This window comes from Trachymyrmex cornetzi, unplaced genomic scaffold, assembly GCF_001594075.2.
Source record: "Trachymyrmex cornetzi isolate Tcor2-1 unplaced genomic scaffold, Tcor1.1 scaffold97, whole genome shotgun sequence".
In the NCBI taxonomy this organism is placed as follows: Eukaryota; Metazoa; Arthropoda; class Insecta; order Hymenoptera; family Formicidae; genus Trachymyrmex; species Trachymyrmex cornetzi.
In genome coordinates, this window is record NW_017300322.1 from 127775 (window position 1) to 137228 (window position 9454).

The window sequence follows — 9454 nt, forward strand, 5'->3', positions numbered from 1 at the left end:
CCACACTTGGCCATGCAAAGTTTGTCGCGCAACCCGTCGTACTGCCTAGTATGTATCTGTAACACCCTGTACATATATATGTATAATAATTGTGTATATCAAGCATATGCAAAGAAATATATAACTATCATTTGAATAAATTAATTTATTATAAAAAGGTAACAACAAATTTTACATAAAAATTGGTGATATATATTTTATAAAAAAGTTTAATTAATGTATAAAATATTATCAATTTTTATGTAAAATTTGTTTTGTTACCTCTTTGTAATAAATTAATTTATTCAAATAACAATTATTGTAGATGTTACTGCATCTAAATAAAAGAAAAGCATCGATTCTCTTGAAAAAGTTATCTTTCAATTGAGACTACTTATTAATATTATTTTATTCTCTTTCCATTTACAAACACCGAGACTGGTTGCATCTGGTAATGCTACATTTGTACTGTGGACGCATCTCGGAATGTCTGACGATAATGATCAACGTTGAAGTGGGGTGGGTGCTGACGGAGAGATGGCTCTACGAAGCAAGGATGCGGCGGGAACGAAAAGATAAATAGAGAGACAAAGAGTGGGAAAGAGAGAGAAGAAACGAAGGCGGTAATTCGAGGCCCGGAGGTGAGTGAGCAAGGTATGCTAGTACCAAATGAGATTGGTTCGCTCTGACCATGCAGGACAACTTTTGGGTCCTACTCGGCCCGCCTAAGTCCTTTCCTCATCCTCGATGAGACTCACTCCACTCTCTACAGCACCTCCCCTACCATCGCAACCGGCCTCGACGGTGTCGAAGTTCCATTACCGGCGACGCCCGATCCAGGCCTCCCGCCATTTTAAGAAATTTGGCGATTTACATTTATTCCGCCCGAGTGGAGATTTTTATGTTCGTTACGCGCCGTGAAGAATCGTTACCATTACGAGAGATGATCATAAAAATTCACGTGTTTTCAGGCGAGCGTAATGCACATTGTGACACGACAAATGCACAAAAATGCTCAAGACAATTCGCTGATTTGAGTATTGGATTAAACATGTGAAGGTAAAAGCCTGCTGAGTAATTAACTGTCAAATTTATCATTATTTAAAAACGTTTTTTCCTTTTAAATACAACAGTTTTGAAAAATTTACTTGATTTTATAGAAATTCAATTGACCATGTCAGATCTTCTAGGCACATATTTAGGTAGTAGTTGGTTGGCCCATCCTAGAAAGTGTATGACACACAGACATGATCTTCCCCACCCTTGCCTTCGAATGTTGGTGCCCAACTTGCTTCACTACTACCATTGGGCATCGAGTTACTAAGTTCTCCTCCCTTTCCTGAAGTCGTGCTCCTAAATGTGCCAAATGCACTCTTTGTTCGGCTGGAATGTAGAAGTTCTATAACTGACCGAATCATATTTTGCTTTTCTCAGAATGAGTTGAATAAAAATACGGAAACTTACATAGAATTTGGTTCTATTAAAGATATTCTATATTTTTACACGCTTTTATTGGAAGCAAAATTCTTTCAATGTAAAATAATAATGATAGTAAATCGCGAAAAATGCATATTTTTTATCATAATCAACTCTTTAACTAAAAATAACAAAACAAATTTATTACGCTGCTATTTCAACGAAAACAGATAAAAATTTTATTAATGTATTTTTCTAAAAGTTACATAACAAGTATCTTGGCACATTATTCATTAGTATTGAAAAATTATGAAAGGGAAGTTCTGTGCTCTGATCGCAAGATCAACGATCCAATGCCCGCTCCTTCGGGACGTATCTAATTGCCCGCAATTCCCGTCTTCCGGGTATGATGTACGTGAGCCCGCATTAATTGCCCTCAGGGTGACGCGCATCTGCGTTCGTTGTTGCGACGTGCGTGATATGCCGGCTCCAGAGTTGTCACGGTTGTATGTACCGAGAAGAACGGTGCAACGGTTTCAATTGTCCGCAATATGGCCGCTGGCTTAGCTTCTCGGCTAGGCTTCATAGTCGTTATCCTTGAGAACGCGCCGTGCATTTCCTTCGTTTTGTTTCAGTGTACGCGGACGAAGCGGGCGGAAAGGCAGCGAGTGAGAGAGCGCGGAAGGAGAGACGAGTAGTAGGAGGAAAAGAGGGACGGAGGTAGTCGAGGAACCACGCCACAATGAGGACCCGAATGTTGCAAAACCGCCTGTGTGTCTGTGACGGTACCGGCCGGCTTCTACAAGAAATGATAATTGCTGGTATCCCCATCCCGCGTGCCGCACAGTTCGTCCTGGTCTATCTATTCACTTCCCCTTTCATCCTATCAGCTCTCGCCAACCGTACGATTGGTATTGCGAGAGCTACCCCCTTTTCACGGGAGCCACTAGTTATTAGAGCAAGGGGAGGTCCAAGAATATTCTTGAGGATTCCCTCTGTGCCGTTCAACGAGCGTCGAATTCTCTTGGAAATATAGACCAGTATTCTGTTCCGAGATGCTTCTCCAAGCGTGATTATTGGTTTTGTTTCTCTTATCGTTTTAACCCGGCTTAGTATTCAAACAAGAATCGCGTGAGGATGGATAAGCATTAAGAAAAGGTGGTTAAGGTGAAAGAGAGATGGATACGAGTGATTTATTATCATCTGAATCGCCATTGGTAAGGTAACGCGAAAATAATAGTAGATAGTTCTTTGAACGTAAATCAAAAGGTTTAATTCTTATTTTTGCCTCCTTTTCTTCCCTGCTAAACAGAGTATTAATTTCATTTCTTTGCAAAAATAGTTAACATATTTAGAGAATTATCATTAGTTAGAGAGATTGCTCCAAACTAAACACCGAAAGCTTAGATAGTTGCAATCATTGGATGCAGCGCAGCGGCGCGATTCGACTTCGAATTAGTGTTCACTCTAAATTGAGCGGCGTTTTTATAAGGCCGGGACCTAATTGCGGAACGGCGGTAAATTTTTTGACGGACCGCTCCCATGAAAAATCACTCGTCAGATATACAATACTAGCCTCTGTAAGGCCAGTCATCGTGAATCAACGGCTAAGAACCATATGTTCTTGACCGACTGCGCTATGGAGTCATTGAGAAAACGGTTGTAATGAGAGACCACCCAATGGGTACTTCGTGCTGATCGGCAAATGAACGGAAATTCTAGTCAACAACCCCTCATTATGCTCTTCATTATTTTGCAGGTGCAATCTACTCACGCATAATCAATTCTGTCATATTTTTCCTCCTTGATATTCAGACACATGTTGTTTGCATATCACGCACCCTCTTTAAAATTACTCTAACGTGTAAACTCTGAATACATAATATTTATAAGGAACTAAAACACTTATTAAATTATTTGTATCATAATAAATAAATTAAATATTTTTTTTACCTTTTCACTTTTTTCATACCAGAAATGTGTGATAAAAAGAATACATCCTCTCTTCAATTTCATCCTTCATTTTTTTATTCTCAAATTTACCCCTCGAAGTATAAAGTCTTTATTTTTTGCCCTACAGTTTGTTAATTAAATTCGCAAAAATATACTGTAAAAGATCTAATAAATAAATAATATCTTACAACTGTCTTTACGTGCAAGTAATTTTTGGCAAGCACGACAATTTATTGTAGGTCGCAAGATAGAATTGTACTGGTATTTGGGCCCAGAATTTCTCTACCTGACTTGGACTAAGAAAGGAGGTATTATAGCCGCAGTAAAGCACTAAAACAGCCGAATAGTTCTAGCTAGAGGCTTCACGACCTCCACGCGGTAAGTGGACATTAGCGCCCGCATTGTGAAACGGACCGCATCGTCTTAACTGATGGGAGTCCCGAACAAAGGAAGTATAGTTTGCGTTGCGCGGTCCTGAATATTACATACACGGTAAATAAAAATAAATTGTTCAATTATGATAAAGATATATTTTATATTATACATATATTTATTATTAATATTCAGACATATTTAGCATTATTAATTATAATATTTTTTGAGAAATTAAATTAATATCATATATAATGTCACGTTTTAGATAATAATATTAATAAGTATAATAAATAAAATGAAAAACTTGCTAAAGTAAAAGTCATGATTACTACAACTAGACATTTTGTTCGCGTAGTTTACTGACTATCTAGCATACGTGTACACTTTCGGCGCCTATGCCTCCGTATATACGTATAGAAGCTACGTTTTACGCTTCGTGGATATTTTCGGGTCTTCTTAGCTCCCACTCGGTCTATGGGGGGGATTACCCGTCGACCGACAACGCTATTGGTTACTGAGATTGCGTTACGCGTCTTCTGATGGGTAAAGGCATGAGAGGAATTTACTGTGGGTTCATCGAAGAAATGGTGATCCTCAAAGAACGTAAGAATGGCTTGCGCTAATATGCAACATTCCACTGCGGTACAACGAAACGTCTCGGTAGCGGCTTATATTCTAAATAAATTGCTACATTATCCATTGTTCTCAATAATGGATAATTTAATCAGATGATATAATATAAATTCTGAATAAAATTTGTTTCTTCTTCAACATTCTCCAAAATCAAATCACAACCTCTAATTAGAGTTTTATCTGATATTTTTACTCATATCTAAAATAATCAGATATTTACTCATTACTTTAAGAATTTCGTAGATTATCACTTCTTTTAATAGCGCACTTATATTTTGAAAGCATAAATACTAACATACAAAAAACGTATGGGCTAACACTTTAATGAATGACGTCCCCGTATCTCTTAAACCAAGTCTAGCTTCAACTCGAAATTTTTTGTGATTAATATCACATCATAAGGTATCATTTGGTAAACAATTTAATTCCAAAATCGCGGGACCAGAAACAGGAGATTTTTGCTACCACTCTTTGTCATCGGGAAAGCCGAGGAAGGTTGAATTTTATTTAATTTGCCAAGAATAAAAGGTAATACAAAGTCATATGATCCCGATATGCGACAGAGTGGTTTGTCCGCCGAATATTCTACCTTACAGATAATGTCGTGGACGACGAAGCTAAGAAACGATACCTTTGGGAATACGAAGAAAGCAAGAGCATTTTTCTTGATAGAAATAACATCGAAACCTAAATTTATCAGCCACAAAGCTTTGCTGATATTCTTCCTGAAGTAAATTTTTTTGCAGTTTAAATTGCAGTGTAAATTTTTGAAGTTTAAATTTTTTGCTGGATCAAAATAGATACTTATACTTTTTAAAACAGATATTTGTTATTTTTTTATACAAATATATAAGATATTTGCTTTCTTAAAAATATGTTAGGTGCATTTATAATTTCTATTTCAAACACTTCGCAAAAGAAGTATTTTATTATTTCCGTTTTCTTTCGTTCTCTCTCTTTTTTTTTATTTCAGAAGATAATTCTCCTAACTCTCCTAGCCGAATAATTTTCGGGCATCCTTAGGCTTTCTCACGCTGATTCAGTATGAGGGAGGTATGTTGTCGAGTGCGAGACTTGCACGTTCACAGATCAAACAAGTGTAAAGAGGCAGCAGCAGAATGATTCGCTGCACATTCACGCCGCCGCGCATCCTGTCGCCCCTCGTCAAACACCATCGGGTTCGACGCGCGCGGACGGGAGATCCTTATCTCGAATCAAAGATGCAAAATCTTCGTTCAAGAGGCGAGGAAGGCCTTTTCTCAGGCAAGACGCATTATTTTAAAAGAATTTCAAGATTTATGACAATGCAATTATTTGGATCCTTAGATTGGGATCCTTAACTTTACTAAAGATCGTTGATCGATTTCTAGATGGGAAATAGTTGACTTGTGCATTTACATTAAAAGAAAGATTATTCTTTTTGAAGAAGATTATGCGTCTGAACAATTAAAAGAAAGAAAAGAGAAGTAGAGAAAAAGAAAGAGTGAGAGAGACATATTGAAAATGATTCTACAGATAGACAGATGATTCTACCAAAAGATTTGAAGTCATTTGCGTTTCGTCAAGAGTTAAGTCAAGAGTTAGGTTTGTCTCAATTTGTCCCTCTCATTGAAGTAAATGTACCCTTCAAGCGCAATTTACGAGAGAAAACGATGTCTTCTACAGGATAAAACTACTTGAACAAAGGTACTTCATTTGTTCCTCTTCAATCATTAATCTTTTGTAAATAAATTTATAATAAAATAAATTTGTCATCTTTGATTTCGATCATTTATTTTGAAGAACTGAAAGATAATGTAAAAACAAAATAACGTTTAGAAAAAACTAATTCTAGAGAAGTAATAAATTTAATGATCCGTACAGCGTGGAATGTGTGGAATAAATGTATTAAAAAAAATTAGTATTGAAAAAAGAAAATAAAAAATATGACATCACAATTTTGTGCTTTTTGTTAAAAGCAAAGGTAACTCTTTGTTTCCAAAACAAGACGACAAAATTCACTTATGCCATCTATTATTCGAACGAAATCCAATATTTCATATACTGTTTGTCGTATATATCAAAGATTCGTTAAAAAAAGAAAATGTAATAAAGGGAAAGAAGAAAATATGCTGATTAATAATTTGACAATAAATAGATTTGTGTAGCTACACCAAGCAGTCACAAAAGTCGCACATACGTTACCTACAGTCCTACTAAAAAAAACAGGTTCCGAAAGAACCTGACCGAAAGTAAGTGACTATTAACGGTGGAATAGCTTTATAAAAATTTATCATCCCTGGGCTTAATAGTCCGTTCGAAGGACGGAGTATCTCGGTCGACGATGCCGATAATAAAATACCAATGAACGGAGTGAAAGAGGTTCTCTCCCCTTCCTCCGCTGGTCCTATTGGCTCCCACCGTGCTCGCGGCCTGGTGAAGAAGCGGCACACGATTTTACACGCTAATCCCTCCTACATACGCATTGGTACCTGTCAAAAAATCGCGTTGGGGTGCAGGAATATCTTCTGAGATGGAGAAGATGGGTGATCTCCAAAAGTTAACCACACGCAGGGCTGCGAGTGACCAGTTTCAATGGTGTAGAACCCTTGTCAGATTTTCAAAACAATATTTGCTAATAGTCAGCCTCTATTAAAAAAATATTCTAGAATCGCGTACAATAAAACTTGCAATGCTTATGATAAATAAATTATTGTTATATTTCGATTAACGATATTCCTTATCTTATAAAATTAATATTGTTTTTCAGCAATGTTTTCGTAAATATTCATTTTGCTTAAATTCGGTTAAAACATTTACCTCTTCTTTAGTAAATTTCATTAACTGCAAAATTAGTAACTGGTATTTTTAATTGCTGTAAATATGAATTAAACACTATTATCATTCCTAAAACGCCCGTATCATTTTTTACATGATTATTAATAACTCTTTAATTATATCTTTGCTTTTATGTAACAAAAGTTTTCTGGTACAATTTTCGCGGTAAAATAATGTTATAGTGTTGTTAAGAGAGAGAAAAATATTTTAAAGAATTTATATGTACATGTATTCGAAAAGGTACGCAATTTAAGTCTACGCCAGTGAGAAGCAGGTCACTATTGCTGTAAGGATTTCGATGAGGACAAAGAGATCCTTTCCTTTCCTCATCCTTTTTCTTACTTCAAGAACCTCCCTCTTCGCCATGCCTTCGCAGGCCCGTCATTGCATTAATGTAAGCGAGGCTGCGTCGTGCCACCAAACAACGCAATAGCTGCAGCTGTCGGATGCTTGCCCTTCAAGCTAATGCTTCTCCAAATATAACGTACAATATCTCGAGGTACCGCCGAAAATATAGAATATGTAAGTAGGCGGTATAAAAAATTTCAAAGTATTAAATTTGAAGTAATATAAGTTTCTTCTTCTTCTTATTTTAATTTTCTTTAGATTCATAAAATAAATTATTTAATAAGTATAATAAATGCTAAAATTTATATACGTAATTGGATATTTCTCTAAAACTTTAAATTTGTATTGTAGCATCGCACTTACATAAATTTGTACAAATTTTAAATTTAAATATAATATGCAATTTTGCACACTGAGAAAAAAAAGTTGCTGTTTCAAAAAAATATTAATTGATTCAACTAAATGTAGCGGTCACGGACTGTCGAGCAAATATTTGTTAACTCAACTAAATATTTGTTAATTCAAACAAATAACATGTTTTAAATTACAAGATTTTGTTAATTTAAATATATAAATATTCGAACTAAATAATTATTACGAACTAAACGCATTTAGTCAAGTTAACAACTTTTTTTTCTCAGATATAAAAATTTCCATCATTCAATGTATTAGAAATGTTTATTATATTAAAAAAAAATGCATATACATATATCTTGTATATTACATCTTTTCAAACTTTTAAATTACTATTTTTATGTAAAAACTTATTATATTGATTATACTTAAATATATAAGTCACATAATAAATATTTATACACAATTATATTCTATATTATAAAATATGATTGTTTAAAAAAATATATATATATACATATATAATAAATTTATCTTTCCATTTTTATCAAAGTAGAACAACAACCTAGAGATAAAGCCTATTCTATAATAATCGCATAGGCTGTGTCGCATGTCGCGAGTAGCAGTGTCGCAGAAAAATTTGTTGCATGTCACAAGAGTCGCTAGATGAGTATCTACAACAGTCGCAAGGATTGCTTGTGACAGTCAATTATAATAAAAGGCAGAGAATTTGAGATACTCCTCGAATTCTGTTTCATTCATCTTTATAATCTTCAAATATAAGGACCAGAAAATTATATAGCATAATGGATTAACTCATAAAGTAGCAACACACGCAAATCATCAATAAAATTCTTCTGTCAAACTTGCTGCACCGTGTGATTAGCTGAGCTCTGCAGACTGCATGAGCTTGTCGCAATTGCAGAAAGTTGAAGTTAGCTTAACTTCGTATAACAAGAGCTCTTGCAATTACGATAACCATATGACTAGAAATAGTAAGCTAGAAATACACAGAAAAATGTAAGACAGATAATAGACAAAGAACATAAGGTAATAATCTTACGTTCTATACTGTGATTGGCCGATTCGCTTACTGTTTATGTCTTACTGAATTATGTTTTTCTACGTGTTTCTGACTTATTTCTGTGACATTCCCGTACGACATGCGACACAGCCTGTGCGACTATTGTAAAATAGGCTTAACACATGCATATGATGCTATATGTTATATGGCAATTATATCAATTATATTTGCAGAAAAGTAACTTTTAATGCATTTAGATTAAATATCAGAATATTATCTATATTATCATTGCAGTCTACATTTTAATTGGTACAATATATTCAGTGCTGCAATAAACTTGCGATATCAGAATTAAAGTTTTCCTTTTTGAACGTTTTAGAGATTCGTTAACGCCATTGTCGCGACTCACGTTTGCGGCGATTCTTTCCTTTCCGTCGAATTAAGGCGATGCCATCGCGACAGACCGATCGTTTGTTTGTATACTTTTTGTTTAGTGTGCATCGTTCTCAGCTTCGAGATGCATTCCATCGATAAAGAATTTCGCCATTAAGTGCA